At 44.8% G+C, this 18,707-nt stretch overlaps 1 long non-coding RNA gene across 1 annotated transcript in view; it reads right to left on the bottom strand.

The window, feature by feature from the left end:
* LOC146020503 (uncharacterized) overlaps window positions 1-11,021 on the bottom strand; it is a 41,512-nt gene extending 30,491 nt beyond the window's left edge. The window contains exons 1-2 of the long non-coding RNA XR_014450801.1: window positions 10,825-11,021; window positions 4,535-4,661 (exon numbers count right to left, since the gene is read on the bottom strand). This is a non-coding gene — a long non-coding RNA (uncharacterized LOC146020503). The remainder of the gene's footprint in view (window positions 1-4,534; window positions 4,662-10,824) is intronic.
* Between the last annotated feature and the right edge of the window lie 7,686 nt (window positions 11,022-18,707).

Here is an 18,707-nt window from a genome sequence, read left to right as displayed (position 1 = left end):
CACAGTGTCAGAACGGAGGGAAACAGATTATCGGTGGTGTACCTGTGTGTGTATGTATGTATGTGTGTGTGTGTGTATGTGTGTATATATATATATATATATATATATATACAGTAGATAGATAGATAGATAGATATGTGTATATATCTATATTTACAGACACATATACACACACATTACTGAGCAAGTTTTAGGCAGATGGGTATAGCTTTTAGAAATAGAAGTGTTAAAAATAAACTATTATCAATGAACAAAATGCAAAGTGAATAAACAGAAGAGAACTCTACATCAATTACTATTTGGTGTAACCACCCATTGCCCTCAAAACAGCATCAAATCAAGATCTAGATACACCTGCACAAAGTCAAGCATTTTGGAGGATTACAGCCTTTACAGGTCAGGTATCTGATTTACCAATTATACCAAACAGGTGATCATCATTTTCATATGTAGGATGAAACACAGTCATAAACAAAAACAGTTGTGTAGGTGGTTTAAAACTGGGAGATGAACAGCCTAAAGCAGCCCATACACGCTGCGATGCGGGCTGTCCCTATGTGTGCTTTGAGGTGCGCGCTCCCGCGGCACCTCATCGCACAGTACAAAAAGTATGTGCTTACACATACTTTTTGTACTTAGTTTTCATCACTTTGCATTGCATTGCATGCACAACGTGTGCACAGGCAATGCAATGCAATGTGATCCGTGCTTGTTAAGCACGGATTGCACGCCCGTATCGGGGCGTGTATGAGCAGTAAAACTCTGCTATAAAGGTGAGGTTGTGGAAGACATTTTCCAGTCATATATACCTTGCCAAGAGTGAGCATAGAAACAAGACACAAGGTGTATTCTACAAAAGCAAGGCAAACATTTTAAAGCAAACTGGGGTTTCAAGATGTGCTGTTCAAGCTCTTTTGAAGAAGCACAAAAGAGTGGTCAGCCAAGGAAACCCATACCCCTTTCACACTGACAAATATTTCCTGGATTATTGCACATGAATGCGGAACAACCTGGGAAATTGGTGAGTGTGAAATGGTCCTGAAAGTTTGTCCCGAGTCCAATGTTCTGGGATTTCAACCCAGGTCTTGACCAGGGTTGGACCCAGCACTCTCACAGGTCCTGGGGCAGTGTGAACGGGTCACTGCACTGTAAAGGTGCTGCTGGAAGATGCTGACATCTTCCAGATTCTGACATCTCCCAGTGCCGCCCCAGCCCCACCTCCCAATTACGACACCCACCCGGCTCTATGCCGGGTTGGGTGGGTATTGTGAAAGCACTTGCAAGCCGAGTCTCGCCTGGGATTTTGAACATGGCTTGCGAAGACCCCCCCCCCACCCCCCGCGCGCGGCTCTCCTGTTGCCCGCTGCAGAGAGACAAGTGTCAAGCTAACGGCTGCTGGAGGTGGAGCTGGTGTCAGCTCCCCCCGCCTTTGATCTTCCAGCCATGCCGGCCATGACCGTGACAGAACAGTCCTGCAGGAAAGCTCCGACGCAAAGTGTGGCCCAGCATATGAGTATCAATGTGTTCTGCATGCCCCCAAGCCAGGTATGTTCCCCTGCACCCACCTACCTGCAGCCCTGAGTTACTGTGTTATCAAGTGTCAGGGAGAGCTCAGCCCTCCCTTCCCAGCTCACACTGGCTGCCTGTTGGGTTGTCATCTCCCCCCTAGGTAAACAGGACTGAGCGCCCCCCCCCCCCACACACACACACACACACACACAAACACCCACACCCTCCCTACAGGAGCCTGCAACGGAGGTCGGCTGCTGGCTGCTGCTGAAGAGAGAAGTGGGTGAAATTAGAGAGTACCCTTTCTCTCTCCCTGTCACCCCCGAACTCCCTGTCATCCTTTTACTCTTCCTTTCATCCTTATCCTCTCTGTGTCTGTCACCCCTTTTCTCTGTGTCACCCTTGTCCTCTCTGTGTCTTTCACCCCTTTTCTCTGTGTCACCCCTTTTCTCTGTGTCACCCCTTTTCTCTTTGTCACCCTTGTCCTCTCTGTGTCTTTCACCCCTTTTCTCTGTGTCACCCCTTTTCTCTGTGTCACCCCTTGTCCTCTCTGTGTCACCCCTTGTCCTCTCTGTGTCACCCTTGTCCTCTCTGTGTCAAGCCTGTCCTCCTTTTCCCTCTCTGTGGTAGCCACTATCACCGTGTCAGCCTTACCCTCTCTGTTTCACCCTTGCCCTCTCCGTGTCACTTTTACCCTCTCCGTGTCACACTTACCCTTTCTGTGTCACCCATTATCTCTGTGTCACCCCTACCATCTGTGTCACACTTACCTTCACTGTGTCACCCTTACCCTTTCCTTGTCACCCACTATTTCCCTGTTACCCTCACCCTTTCCTTGTCACTTTTTCCCTCTCTCTGCCACCAACATCACCTGGTGCTTCACAGGTCACCCACTATCTCCCTGCCATACTCATTATCCGTGCCACCCTTTCCTTCACCCTGTCACTCACTGCCTCCTCAGTCACCCACTATCTCTCAGATGCCATCTTCCTTGGCCTCTCTCTACCAACCCCATCACCCTCTGCCTCTCCCTGTCCCCCTCAACCATCAGAGGGCTCAGTATTGTAGTGTAGGGTATAGATGGGACAGAAGTGTAGTCAGTGTGTAACTACCGAGGGTGCAGGGGATGCAACTGCTGGGGGGGCCGAGGTCCCAGCAGGCCATCCCCTGCACCCTTTTTATATTATTTTTTATCCTTGTTTTTTAATTTTTTTTTTAATTGTTGCGGCAGTCTGGTGCCCACGGGAACACTCTGACTTGTGCTCCCTTCAGTGTCTACATTACTCGCCAGCGCCGGGGATTAAAAGGAGACTACCCGGTACTGAAAATGGGAGCCCTGTGATGCCGGGCCCGGGGAGAGGGAGATCAGCGCTGTCTGCAAGCGGGAGCCGGCGCACCGGCATATGAGGGAGCGCTCAGTCAGCCCTGTGATGCCGGGAGACGCAGTTGTGCACCCTGGCACCAGTGAAAGGGACCCCTCAGCCAACCGCAGTTATCGGCAGCCTCTACGGACCAATGCCGGTTCTGGAAACAGCAGGTGATGTCCCAAAGTCTACTTCAGTAGGCCATGTCCTGTGTTTTGTCATTTAAGACATGGGGTTTGTTCAACCTCAGCCTCAACCTCATAAATGTGTTATTGAAGCAAGATGAAAATAACAATACAGCGAACTTAATGTGTACGTAATCATGAATGAGATGGGCCAACATGATTTTAAGACGGGTAGGGAAATTGTCTGCACACTCTAATTGGGTCGCTAGTGTTTCTGGACCTGTGTTGCCCGCTATTTCTGTGTCACTTGCGGGGGTACCACTCAGGGTAACTGGGATATTTATTTGTCTAAATGTATGTGATTTTAACTCTTTATTTCACCTAGAAAGAATGAATCCTCTTTTGTTCCTACATAAATAAAGGAATTAAGACAAAGGGGAATTTTTAAAAAAAATGTTTATTAAAAGTTAAATCTTACTGAACTCATCATTACAATACAGTAAACATAAAAATAAAAAGTTTTTTCGTGTGCACTCAAACAGCGTAACATCTTTTCCGCATAATCTTCTGTGCTACTACAGTTTTCCAACATGATTTTAAACAGATCATGTAAACATGTATGAAATATTAATAAGTGAATAAGTGATCACTTAGTATTAATAAGAATAGGGAACACAGATATGCCCAGTATATGACAACTAATTAAATACAATTAAATCATAAAGGTATTAACATAATAATGGTTGCTCACCCTCTCCCCACTACTACTGGAGGGTCACCCTCTATCATTTGCAGAAGATACCAAGAATTGTTACATAGGGAGTTTTGCATTTGTGTTTGAATAGCTTTCCAGTTTCGGCCTCTTTTTCTTGCACAACCCCTACCCACGCCACATGATAAACAAACTTAGAATTGAAAAAGAGATATTGTAGGAGGCTCAGAATGACTCCATACCTGTAGAATAAATTTTTGGGCAGCTAGTAATAGCCCGCTGTCGCATTTTGAAATTCGGAGCCCTCTGGGGAAAGAGACAACCAAAGCCCATTCAGGGGTAAAGGCCACATAAAGTAATTCATTCTTTATACAGCCATACAGCATCCATCACAATTAAGATAATTTGGCACACCTTGCCACTATATACTACAGGTTAGTATGAGGAATCAGTGGTGTATATGTTGGCAGCGAGTAAAACTACATCTCTCTCACAAATGCACAAACACAGAGGCAATCACAAGGTAGCAGACTAGCTTTTCCAAAGCTTTTGCTTCAAGCAGGCATACTAGTGTGTGTGTATGTATAATATATATATATATATATATATATATATATATATATATAAGATAGCAGGGTCCGGCACAACCTCCAAACAAACGTAATCCTCGGGTGCCTCCAAATGGGGATAAACAGCAAAAAGAACAAAGTGGCACGCCGGAGCTTTGAAGCTATTCGATTTTAATTAAGCAATATAACACCAACGTTTCAATGCCTACTTGGGCATTTTCATCAAGGCTTACAAGAATATAGACACGGTCCTACCTTATAAGCATCTCAGAACTCCGCAATGCCGCGAACGGGACCACGCACCCGGGCGGCGGCGCAGGAGGAATGACGTCATTCAGCTGACGCTTCTCCTAGCGTCGGCGGTGGACGTCGCATAGCAACCCTGCAAACAGTGAAAGAAAAGAGAAAACCCACATTAAGAAAATGACATTTAAATACCAAAAAATACACACGACATGGCATGACATAACTCTATACAGTCTAAGGCAACCAAATATGATGCCTGAATGAATGATTTATTAATAAAAGCAAGTATGTTACTGCATAATACGGGTATTCAACAACAAACCCAAAAAGTAAAGAGCTAATGTATGGACCACTAAAGGTCAACACCGCTTTGTTAGGTAAGGGCATCTAACGCCCTAGCACAAAAAGTAAATGGCACAAGGAAAAAATATAAGCAGAAATGTAAAAAAGACAAATCATTTTTTTCAAACAGTATTTACAAAACAACCTAATGGGATTTAAAGAGACAGTACACTGATGCCAGAATGGTCATTTAACCCATTGGGGGTTACCGTCCCCAATCTAAGGATCCACCTAGCTTCACTTTTTAATAGGCCAAGACCCATACTGCAACCCCTCAAAGACCCTGGCACATGAACAATCTTGCGATATTTAAGTTGAGACATTGTGTGGGAAGCAGTGACCCAATGTCAGGCCACTGGTTGTTCACTTTGGCCAGTCAAGAGAGCATTCTTGATTGCTGACCTGTGAGCTCCTATACATTCCTTGAAGGATCGTTCGGTCTTGCCGATGTATGACAGCCCACAGGGACAGACTATTTGGTACACCACATATCTTGTGCTCGGGCCAATCAGTATCTCAGTTTTAACTAAAGTGTCTTTGAGATTTTTATGTCTCTTGTAACAAGCTAGTAGATCAGTGGTCTGTAGGCCAAGATCAGGGTCTGATTTGACCATAGGCCAAAGTTTCTTAGAGGTGGAATTTACTATGGTACTGCTTGAGTTAAAGGTGGTAACCCAGGGCATCCAGTTACCTAATTCCTTTGCAGTAGCTTTAGGCACTAACAGATCTTTCCTCTCAAGGACATCCACCCTACTTTTAGCTGCCTCGAGCACCGAAGAAGGGTACCCCCTATCTTCAAATTTTTGTATCATAGAATCCATCTGTCTGTCTGCTTTGATGGGATCGGAATTTATACGTTTTGTGCGCAGTAGCTGGGAGTAGGGTAATCCTTGAATGGCTGACCTGGGGTGACAGCTAGAGTAATGCAGCAAATTGTTTCTATCGGTGGATTTGGTAAAAAGACTAGTGGACAATTGGCCAGCTTCACATCTAATCTCCACATCTAAAAAGGTTATACACTCTTTGCTATGTGTGAAAGTAAATTTAACTGGACTAGTTGTTAAATTGTGCTGTTCAATGTGCTTAGTCAGGTCTTCTGCTGGGCCCCTCCAAAAAATAAGCTGATCATCTATATAGCGGGTGTAGAAAAATATGTGCCCCGCTATATGGTGATCCCTAAAGAAGATCTCCTTCTCCATCCAGAACATAAATATATTTGCGTATGAGGGGGCTACCGCCACCCCCATAGCACACCCGGTCAGTTGGAGGTAAAAAACCCCATTATAAAGGAAGAAGTTGGTACTTATATATTATCTGGACTCCCATGTTAAATGCACCCCATTTTTTCATACCCCTACTATCCAACTACGCATGGAGTTGATTTTATATAGTGTGGCGAGCGCAGCGAGCCACCGTGCCCAAAGTGTGGTGAGCGCAGCGAGCCCCGCGAGGGGACGCGGTCTCATAAGAAAAACGAGTCCAGATATTACATAAGTACCAAGAAGTTTTTGGTTAAGATTAATTCTAGGAGCTGTAGCACCAAATCCACATCCGGCCCATTGTATGCAGGGTGGCCTGTTATGTAGTCCCTAACAGCGGCCATCCCCAAATCATGGGGAATGACCGTGTAGAGACTACACACATCCACCGTAAACATACTGATGTCATCATCCATCTTAACAAAAGACTGTAATTTGCACAATAAAGATGTAGTATCCAACAAATATCTAGGATGAGCCCGGATACAAGGCTGCAACACACTGTCAATCAGAATAGAAGAAGGTTGAAATAATGATTCCCGGGCCGAAATTATAGGGCGGCCGGGAGGGTCCACCAAGTTCTTATGAATTTTGGGGATAGTGTACATAAGTGGCACTAAGGGAAAGGCTGGAAGTAATGCTTCCTTCACCTGACTGGTTGAAGGAAGCCCTTTCACTGTTTGCAGGGTTGCTATGCGACGTCCACCGCCGACGCTAGGAGAAGCCTCAGCGGAATGACGTCATTCCTCCTGCGCCGCCGCCCGGGTGTGTGGTCCCGTTCGCGGCATTGCGGAGTTCTGAGATGCTTATAAGGTAGGACCGTGTCTATATTCTTGTAAGCCCAAGTAGGCATTGAAACGTTGGTGTTATATTGCTTCATTAAAATCGAATAGCTTCAAAGCTCCGGAGTGCCACTTTGTTCTTTTTGAGATATATATATATATATATATATATATATATATATATATACATATATATATATATATACATATATATTTGAGGAAACGCGTTGGGTGCTTCCTATTGCCTCCTCCTCCTCCAAATAATCTAAACAAACTTTTATCCTCTTTAATGCCTGTTACTAGTATTTTTAAAATAATTATTTCTATTATATATTTTTTGTATATAGTCATTTTCTATATTTCTATATTTCCTCATTTTTATATTCTGTTTTTCTATTTTGTCAAATAAATTCTTTGTTCTTTACATTTAACACAATTTTTGTTTATTACATTGTAGTCGCTGAACCCCTATTCCATATATATATATATATATATAGGTACAGGGCGATGCCGGCACTCCAGTCCTCTTGCGTCTTAGATGCCTGGTGCCTTCGCTGAGCGGGCAGCTGCGCTGGACGCTGGATGCAGGCGGGGGGTATAGCGCGGCACTCAGAGCGGAATGAAATCAAACAACAGGAGCCATACCTTGCGGTTGACGTTTCAGCCTTTCGGCTTTTATCAAAACAGCTAACATAACAAATAATGTGTACTCACCTCTATAAGAAGAGCAGAATCACCTGTTTGTGCATGCACGGCGGCCATCTTCTTCCGCCCACAAAAGGGCAGTTCCGGATGACATCACTGTGGGGGAGACTGTTGTCGTAGCAACGAGACAACAGTGTGTGTCCTGGTTGGACAATAAAGTTTTTGTTAAAAGTGAGAAAGAAAAAAAACTTTTAAAGGTACATTTGAAAAAATGCAGCAATTGCTGCAGTGTGTTTTGGGCTTAATGAAAACAATGTGTGCCTATTGTATATTTAGTGTGACCGCTATCCAAGCAACAAACGGTGATTCATACTTCAAATAGCACGGCAAATACTAACATATATATAGTGAAAAAAAATTTGATAGCGGATACATTTTTTCAAACTTACAGTGTATGCAACATATACAACCAATTAGAAATTAACATAACGGAGCATCTGGACTTCTTAAAAGATACAGTTGGTGGCTTAAAAAAGCTACATTTCATCAGGGGTGTTGTAAGCTAGAACTACCCTGCTCATTGGCTGGGTATCCATTGAACTATCTAATTGGCTTACAACTCTGTGTCTTAGACAGCTAAAAAAGCTGTCATAGAAAGCTGTGAAGGCTCAGTATTTCATTTAAGCCTTTAGGAGCCAGGGTCTCTAACTTAAAGATCCATCTGGCTTCTAATTGCAGTAATTTTTTTCCCCGATCTCCGCCTCTGGCGAGGGGGGGGACTTGGTCAATAATCATATATTTGACCGTTGCAATGGAGTGCTTCGCTTGGGCATAGTGGCGAGCGAGTGGCTGGTCACTAGTGCCTTTTTTAATGGCCGCCCGGATTGCCGAGCGGTGATTTGCCATCCGCTCTTTAAAGGGCCTTTCAGTTTTGCCCACGTATACCAACGAACATAGGCAAGTAATGGTGTATACCACGAATTTAGATGTACAAGAGAGGTGGTATTTAATTGGGAATCTTTTTCCCGTGTGGGGATGGGGGAAAGATGTGCCTACTTGCAAAAACCCGCAGGTTGTGCAGTTGGGACATCGAAAGCATCCCTTCTTGCTAGATCCTAGAAACGTTGTTGGTGTATTTTTTCCCAAACCCGTGATGTCTGTACGAACCAAGTGATCTTTTAGATTGCGCCCTCGGCGGTAAGCTGGCATGAGGGCAGTATTTTGTAGATTCAGGTCCCGGTCTGATCTAACGATGGGCCACAGTTTTTTGGCCTTCCTGACCCTATCTGGTGTCTCGGGGTTATATGAATTAACCCATACTAATTTTTTGTTTATGTCTTTTTGATCATTTGGTTTTTTTGGTGTTAATAAGGTTGTTCTGGATTTGGTTAGGGCTTTTGTTCTAGTCAATTTCTAAGGGTTCGGCGGATAGTGAGTGACCCACATGAAGCCACACAGGAGCTTGACACCATGCGGGATAAGTTCTTGGCACGGGGGTATGACAGGGACCTGTTAGCCCAACAAAGAACAAAAGCCCTAACCAAATCCAGAACAACCTTATTAACACCAAAAAAACCAAATGATCAAAAAGACATAAACAAAAAATTAGTATGGGTTAATTCATATAACCCCGAGACACCAGATAGGGTCAGGAAGGCCAAAAAACTGTGGCCCATCGTTAGATCAGACCGGGACCTGAATCTACAAAATACTGCCCTCATGCCAGCTTACCGCCGAGGGCGCAATCTAAAAGATCACTTGGTTCGTACAGACATCACGGGTTTGGGAAAAAATACACCAACAACGTTTCTAGGATCTAGCAAGAAGGGATGCTTTCGATGTCCCAACTGCACAACCTGCGGGTTTTTGCAAGTAGGCACATCTTTCCCCCATCCCCACACGGGAAAAAGATTCCCAATTAAATACCACCTCTCTTGTACATCTAAATTCGTGGTATACACCATTACTTGCCCATGTTCGTTGGTATACGTGGGCAAAACTGAAAGGCCCTTTAAAGAGCGGATGGCAAATCACCGCTCGGCAATCCGGGCGGCCATTAAAAAAGGCACTAGTGACCAGCCACTCGCTCGCCACTATGCCCAAGGGAAGCACTCCATTGCAACGGTCAAATATATGATTATTGACCAAGTCCCCCCCCTCGCCAGAGGCGGAGATCGGGGAAAAAAATTACTGCAATTAGAAGCCAGATGGATCTTTAAGTTAGAGACCCTGGCTCCTAAAGGCTTAAATGAAATACTGAGCCTTCACAGCTTTCTATGACAGCTTTTTTAGCTGTCTAAGACACAGAGTTGTAAGTCAATTAGATAGTTCAATGGATACCCAGCCAATGAGCAGGGTAGTTCTAGCTTACAACACCCCTGATGAAATGTAGCTTTTTTAAGCCACCAACTGTATCTTTTAAGAAGTCCAGATGCTCCGTTATGTTAATTTCTAATTGGTTGTATATGTTGCATACACTGTAAGTTTGAAAAAATGTATCCGCTATCAAATTTTTTTTCACTATATATATGTTAGTATTTGCCGTGCTATTTGAAGTATGAATCACCGTTTGTTGCTTGGATAGCGGTCACACTAAATATACAATAGGCACACATTGTCTTCATTAAGCCCAAAACACACTGCAGCAATTGCTGCATTTTTTCAAATGTACCTTTAAAAGTTTTTTTTCTTTCTCACTTTTAACAAAAACTTTATTGTCCAACCAGGACACACACTGTTGTCTCGTTGCTACGACAACAGTCTCCCCCACAGTGATGTCATCCGGAACTGCCCTATTGTGGGCGGAAGAAGATGGCCGCCGTGCATGCACAAACAGGTGATTCTGCTCTTCTTATAGAGGTGAGTACACATTATTTGTTATGTTAGCTGTTTTGATAAAAGCCGAAAGGCTGAAACGTCAACCGCAAGGTATGGCTCCTGTTGTTTGATTTCATTCCGCTCTGAGTGCCGCGCTATACCCCCCGCCTATATATATATATATATATATATATATATATATATATATATATATATATATATATATATATATATATACCTTTGTTGTATGCCGGCACTCTGAATTCTCAGCTGCTCCGGTGCCCAGTCCATAACATAATGTAGTTTTCCAAATAAGGAGGCACTCGGAGACTGTATAATCGAGCAAAATGTCTGTATTGAGGGTTAAGTACTTTCGAGAGCTAACTACCGTCCTCAGAACCACCTACAGCAAGGTTACTATGCAGCAGGTACATTTAAATACCCACAGGCTTACCTGTCTTCAGCGTCTCCCACACGCAGCGCGTCCATCCTCCCGGAAGCCTCCTCAGCCGAACTTCCGGTTACAACTACAGCGTTGCCATGGTCGCAACTGTGTGCGTTCCATAGGCATCAGCTGTGCATTCCACCGCCTCGAGCAGCCGGTCAGGCTGGGCAGGAAATGGATGTCCGCTGCTTAGGCATGGAGTGAGACCTTTGGAGAGGCAGCGTCTGTGGATACAATAGAAGCATACAGAATTTCAATATTGATATGTTTTAAACAAATGACATAATAAACATACATACAAAGAAATACATGCAACAAAATAAAAAAAAAAATTCAAAAAAAATTATAAATAAAAATACAGTAACAGGACATACAAAAAGCTGGAATACATAATTAACTCCATCAACTGAGACTATTCCAATTTATCTTGTCATTGAGACCACCTGGTTTGGTGTTCCCCAAGCGCAAGATCCATTGGGATTCCCGAATAAGGAGAGCCTTGGCTCTATCGCCACTGCGATTGGACAAAGGGACATGATCTATCATGAAATATTTTAGATCATCCAGGACATGACCAGCTTCCTTAAAGTGTCGAGACACCGGCTGGCCAATGTCTTTGCCCCTCTCTGTCATGCTAATGGAGGATCGGTGGGCCCCCATTCTCTCTTGACCCACATAGTATACGTGGCACGGACATGTGACCACGTATACCACATGGGTCGAATTGCAGATGACATGGCGGATATCATATATATACATATACATACATGGGAGGGTCAGGTAGGCAATCCTACCTTAGTGTCAAATAGGGTTACCACCTTTCCCCTTTAATTCCGGACACATATTAATTACACAGGTTCTGTGGCTGGCTGACTTCAAGACTCCATATCACCTGGTTTTAAACTTCCACAGAACCTGTGTAATTAATATGTGTCCGGAATTAAAGGGGAAAGGTGGTAACCCTAGTGTCAAACTATGCACAATACAGGCTTATATATATACCCATAAGGAGTTGAATTCTTTAACACCCATATGGCTAATACCAGCTTTAGGGAACAGCCAGGTATTTTTTGTATTATATCTGCTAACAAAATAATAGCAGCACTAGGGTCCAGTATCATAACATATAAGGATCCTGTAGCTCAGTGGTTCTCAACCTCAGTCCTCAAGGACCTCCAACAGTTCATGTTTTACAGATCACCTGGCAGGTGCACAGGTGCACTCATTATTCACTTACACATTTTAAAAGATCCACAGGTGGAGCTAATTATTTTACTTGTAATTCTGTGTTGAGACCTGGAAAACATGAACTGGTATTTGAGGACCAAGGTTGAGAACCACTGCTTTAGCTAAAGAGGTGTGTGTGCAGGAGCTACTGCTGCCAAGGGAAGACTTATAGCAGGGGTAGCCAACTCCAGTCCTCCAGAGCTACCAACAGTTAATGTTTTCCAGGTCTCATCACAGAATCACAAGTGAACTATTTAGCTCCACCTGTGGATCTTTTAAAATGTGTTAGTCAGTAATGAGTGCCCCTGTGAGGTGAGCAGGAAAACATGAACTCTTTTGAGGACTGGAGTTGGCTACCCCTGACTTATAGGCATACCGCTCAACATGACCCATTCCAGGAGGGACACAATTTCCCGCTCCTGGACTTCCCGCTTCATTTATGATTACCATTACTTGTTTTAAACAGGTGAATTGATAATAAAGGTGTTTTTACCACAGGTGATGGTAATCGTAAATGAAGAGGGAGGTCCAGGAGCAGAGGATTGTGTTCCTCCTTGAGAGGGTCATGTTGGGAGGTATATATATATATATATGTATATATATATATATGGGAGAAGAGGGGGAGAGTGTGGAGTGTACAACTCTACATAGCTGCTCAATGTGAGTAAAGTCCTAGGTTGGACATACACGGGACAGGCAGCATTTACAGGAAGATTAACCCTACACTTCACACTGTCTCTGCCTTCCACCATGAGAATACAGCAAGCACTCTACCAAAGAGCTGATGCTGCCTGCTGCACTCTCACAGTAGCTCGGTGCCTGTGCCACATGCCGGGGACAAACCATCATCCTGCAGCTGTATCAGTGCATCTATGCTTAGTGCATAAAATACAAGAGAGGCTCCCACACCATCGCTGGCAGCCGCCATTCATTTGCTGGTATTGCCGGGTAGACTGTAAAATGTAAAAAGTGTTTAAAAAAAACACATTTTTAATTAAGAAAACACCTGGTGTTCTTTATACTACAGTATTAATACTGTAAATCCGGTGGCTGAAACCACTGAAGAATTGCAACGTTGAAAAGCTATGGTCTGCACGTTTGAACAAATTCTTAACATGTATTTTAAATAATAGCCACAAGGGGGCTCTGCGGGATTATCAGTGCGGACTCTCAGATCAGAATCCCTGGGAATACATACTGTAAAAACACATTTATTTATTTATTAAGTTTCTTATATAGCGCAGCACATTCCATTGTGCTTTACAATAGGAGACAGTGATACAGCAAACTGGGTATGAGGGCCTGCTCACAAGCTTACAATCTATAGGGAAAATGTATGAGTTGGCCACAGCTAATGTACTGTATATAGAAACATTGGACTAAGGGGACTCCAGTTAGAGGCCAGAGTCGGCTTTATCCAATTTGATGCCCTAGGCAAGATTTTTGTTGGCGACCCCTAGCAGATGATACCCCCACCAAATATTCAACAGCCCCTCCCCCCCCCGCACTCGCCGTTTCCACCCCGGAATGGAAACGGCGAGTGGGGCTGTGAAAACGGAGAGGCTTGCCACTATATTCAGTAGGCTTGCTGCATTTTCGATGAACCTCGCCGTTCTGGGGAATCCTCGCCTCACCTCTGACAGGTGGAAGTTACAGCAGTGGCTGCAGTGCCAGGGCCCCAGCCATAGGCAAATCTAGAAATATGGTAATGGCTGGTCCCAGATCCAAATACTCAAGCAGGTTAGACCCTTGCGTGGCAAAAAGGGGTGTGGTATTACACATTAGAACACACACTGTAATGCTCATTACACATAATATCACACACCGTAATGTCCATTACACATTATAACAAACACTGTAATGCTCATTATACATAGTGACACACACCGTAATGCTAATTACACATTATGCCACACTCTGTAATAACCATTACACATAATGCCACGCACCTTAATGCCCATTACACATTATGCCACAAACCATAATGCCCATTACACATAATATCACACACCGTAATGCCTATTACACATAATATAACACGCCTTAATGCCCATTATAAATTATGCCACACTCCATAATGCCCATTACAAATAATGCCACAAACCATAATGCCCATTACACATAATATCACACACCGTAATGCCTATTACACATAATATAACACGCCTTAATGCCCATTACAAATTATGCCACACTCCATAATGCCCATTACAAATAATGCCACAAACCATAATGCCCATTACACATAATATCACACACCGTAATGCCTATTACACATAATATCACACGCCTTAATGCCCATTACAAATTATGCCACACTCCATAATGCCCATTACACATTATACCACACCGTAATGCCTATTACACCTAATATCACACGCCGTAATGCCCATTCCAAATTATGCCACACACCGTAATGCCCATTACAAGTTATACCACACACGGTAATGCCCATTACACATTTTTTTGGGGGTACAAGGTGTTACACAGACACACGCACATAAGGTTAAGAGGGGATCAGACATCAGGGAAATTGGGGTAGATGGGGTCACAGACAGAGAGGAAAGGGGTAGCAGGGGACAAGGTGTCACACATAGGTGACCCGCTCACCTGAGGATCCAGACGTAGACTAGCATGTGAGACTCACCACTGCCGCCATCCACTGAAAAAGAAGATGCTACCAGTAGAGCAGGAGTCCAGTAGGTCCGAGTGGCAGTAGGAAGCAGAGGAACAGATAAGCACAAACCACATACCCTACCCAGCTGCACAACCAAACGGGCTAAATGGTAACACATAATCCATGCTTCAGGGCCTTATTCTAGTTCATTCTTAGAGGCAAATTCCTTCTGAGCTGGACAAAACCATGTGCACTGCAGGTGGGGCAGATGTAACATGAGGGTGAGAGAGAACACAGCATGCCATCAGCATCTGTAGATACCTAAACTACACCAAGCAGGCCAGGGTACCCACAACTAAGACAAGCCTCCCAGAAACACCCCCTAAATATAAGGTGAGCGGGCAGGCAAAAGTGAGCAGCGCACAGCAATCGCATAATCATGGGACCTGTGAGCCAAGTATATCCAGGACATGCTCTGCCCATCACCCCTGGGGCACCAATGTCACCTCACATGCTGCTGGTGCTGAGCCACCACAGCATGGGAAGACCCCAGCCTTAATCATTAGCTCAGCTAGGTACCATGCTGCCATTTTCATCTGCTAAGGAGAACTGATGCACCCACAATGGGCACCAGCACCGCAGAGCAGGTCAGAGCCTCTCATGCACAGTGGCACCGCTGATGGGCGAGGAGACAAGGAAGGTCCTTGTTAACAGCGCCGAGCGCTCCAGCCGGTTATTGCTGGGCGCTCCAGCCGGTTATTGCTGGGCGCATCTGACAGACACTAGAGGTTAAGCCAAGCTCTAGTGTCCGTCTTCTTCAAGGCAGCGGCCATCATTGGAGTGGCCGATGCGGATGAAGACTGCGGGGCTGCCACTGCCACAGTCTGTGTAGGAGGGGGCTGGTCATTAAGGGGTGCCTGTGCCGGCAACCCCGGACCACCCTGACCTTTAGATTTGCCCCCAGGAGCGGCCGCCCCTAGGCATAGGCTGCTGACTTATGCAATTGCTTAGTAAGCCTATGCCTAGGGCTGGCTCTGTAAGATCAGGTGCTAAAAACATAATCCTTTTGTGATGTTTCCTGATGTTTGCCTATTACACATCCGCTCGCAATGCCCGTAAAGAGGAAAAATCATTTGATGGTTGCTCACCATCAAATTGTTTCTCCTTCGTTCACAGCAGAAAAGTAGCCCAGCACTTACTTTTCTGCTGCCCGGCTTTCTCCGAATTGCGTTCTCTTGGGCCTGCCCACTGTTTCTATGGGCGCGCCTACCATTTTGCGGGCTCGCTCATAAAACGCTGGGAGTCCAAGCCTGAGTGCCCCTTGACTGCCAATCAATATGCAAACGCCCCGGCGAGTGAAAATCTCGCTGAAAGTGTTCGCTGCGGGGGTTTGCAGGTGTGCATTAGCTCCTATGTACATGCAATGACCCCTGCCATTGGAGACAGAACCGAATCCGGACCTGACCGAGCAGGTCTGAATCAGTCCCACTAGGTGATAGGGGCAGCGGCTGATCTAATTAATAACATCAGACGCGGGCCCCAATATTGGGTATATACCCTGACAATATCGGTAATCAATATCGTTCAGTGATGTCACTGGGGCACGCTGAACATGTAGGTCATTTGGCTATATAGCAAAATTGATCTCCATGTTCAAAAAACATCAATCATCATTAACGATGCACGGGATAGTGCATCATTAATGATATTGAGTGTACACACTAGTGGCAGGATGTAGTAAGGTAAAAAGCGGTAAAACCCCCATTTTCGGGGGTTTTACTGCATTTCAAATGCACTAAGACTTGGTCAGCGCATTTTCGCTGCCCAGGGTAACGCCACCTTTGGGGGCTTCTGATTGTGGGCCGCCGCCTCCGCTGACCCCTGCCAACCCCCGCCAACCACCGCCGTAGATGCCAACCCCCCTCCCCTCGGCATACCTTCCTCCAGGAAGCCTGGACCCAGAAGGTAAACTCCTAACCCTAGCAATGCAGTCAGAGGTTCTACTGGCTGCGGGGGTAGGGGGGGGGGGGCGGGGGGACAGCATGCTTCTGCTTTCAGGCATGGAGGGAGTGAGGAGAGCCCGGGGAGGTGGCGGAGACCCCCGACACACCACCTCACAGGTATCATTGGGGCCTTCGTCAATGCATTGCGATATTGATCGCAAGAAAAACAAAATATGCAGCGCTGTGCAATAATAAAACCTTTACACTGTTGGATTGACTTCACAATTTGGATTATGTTAAAATATCACAATTTAATAGGCCAAAGGGCCACACATAATAGTACAATAAAATAATTATAAAAGGTGCAGTGATGCAATTATGCAGAAAGCGGATGTATAGCTCTATTTTAACTGTTCCTATATTGCCTGGAGAAATAATGGGACCAACTCTGTATGCCAGAGTGATTATAGTTACCGTCCACCTTGTTGAGGTTTAGGAAGTAATGGATCCTGATGGAATTAGGAATTTCCCTTTAGTTGTCCAAAGTCCCTTAGGTGGATGAATCCACTCTTAATGTGGGTGTCGGTGTGTCGAAAGATATTTGGTCCAGTCCGTCCAGGCTGGTTCGGGCAGATGAGAGATCTCAAGATTTGCTGGAGCTTGTAGTCCGCTTCTGCTGTGGGATAGGTATCCACTTACGCGTTTCGCTATGCAAGCTTTTTCAAAGGTAACATGGATAGTGGAAGACTGGTCACTGACCTGATATTTATACCTCTATTGATAAGGTTAATGCAGTGCACCTGGTTACTAATTAGTCAATCCAACATTCTAGAGTTCACAAAATAATTGTACGTAGGGATGAGGAGATACATACAGATACTTATGAATACAATGTACATATATATAAAACTTTTTATTTTACATGAAAAATATATAAAATAAATCAAATTTTTTATTTATTTTATATATTTTTCATGTAAAATAAAAAGTTTTTTATATATATGTACATTGTATTCATATGTATCTCCTCCTCATCCCTACATACAATCAGCCCTTGCGCCCCTAAGGGTCCCCTTCTCTGTCTCGGACAGCTGAAAAGGGTTACCCTATTCTTAATCCGATATTTATCGCATATGTTTAATACATATGTGATCAACATCGGTGTGATGGGCGGAGAGGGGCGGCAATGTATTTGAATACATCCCGCCCTAGAAGAGATAATAACATGTATTGCTCATCCCTTAAGTCATTGCATAAAAAAGATGGCTGTGCAAACTACTGGACCAGGCTATATCATGTTGGTTAATTGGAATCGGTACATCTGTCAGACCAGACTTAGGTCTACAGTCATTAGGTCGACCCCGGAAGGTCAACTGGCCCCAAGGTCGACAGGGTTAAAGGTCGACATGACTTAATGTCGACCTGGGCCAAGGACATGAGTTTTTCACTGTTTTTTTACCCGAATGTCGACACAGTCGAAAAGGACACAGTTGGAGTTGAACCGCAGCCCCTCGCTTCGCTCGCAATGCTTCGGGCACGGTGCCTCGCTACACTCGGCACACTATTTTGTTCTCCCACCATGCCCTAGTGCAGGGCTGGGCAATTGCGGCCCTCCAGATGTTGAGGAACTACACATCCCAGCATGCCTTGCATCAGTTTCAGCATGGCCACATAGCAAAACTAATGCAAAGCATCCTGGGATGTGTAGTTCCTCAACATCTGGAGGGCCGCAATTGCCCAGCCCTGCCCTAGTGGATGGTAGGGCATGAAATACCGCCTGTCGGCACATGTCGGTGCAAAAAAACAGTGAAGAACTCATGTCGACCTAATGACTGTCGACCTAAACCCATGTCGACCTTAAGGCATGTCGACTTTGACCCACGTCGACCTTTAACCCTGTCGACCTTGGGGCCAGTCAACCTTCCGGGGTCGACCTAATGACTGTCGACCTAAGTCTGGTCTGACAGATGACCGTTTCCCGGTTAATTATGGGTCATACATGGTTAGTCACAAGATAAAACTCTATGGATATATCTGTATGTAATGCAAAAAGCACAGGCACTTTCATCTCTGTCTGGCAATATGAATGCATTGCTAAAAAGCAC

Source organism: Crinia signifera, chromosome 7 (assembly GCF_055691185.1).
Source record: "Crinia signifera chromosome 7, ASM5569118v1, whole genome shotgun sequence".
NCBI classification, from domain to species: Eukaryota; Metazoa; Chordata; class Amphibia; order Anura; family Myobatrachidae; genus Crinia; species Crinia signifera.
The sequence above is the reverse complement of the archived record's forward strand: the minus strand, read 5'-3'. Positions and strand labels throughout refer to the sequence as shown.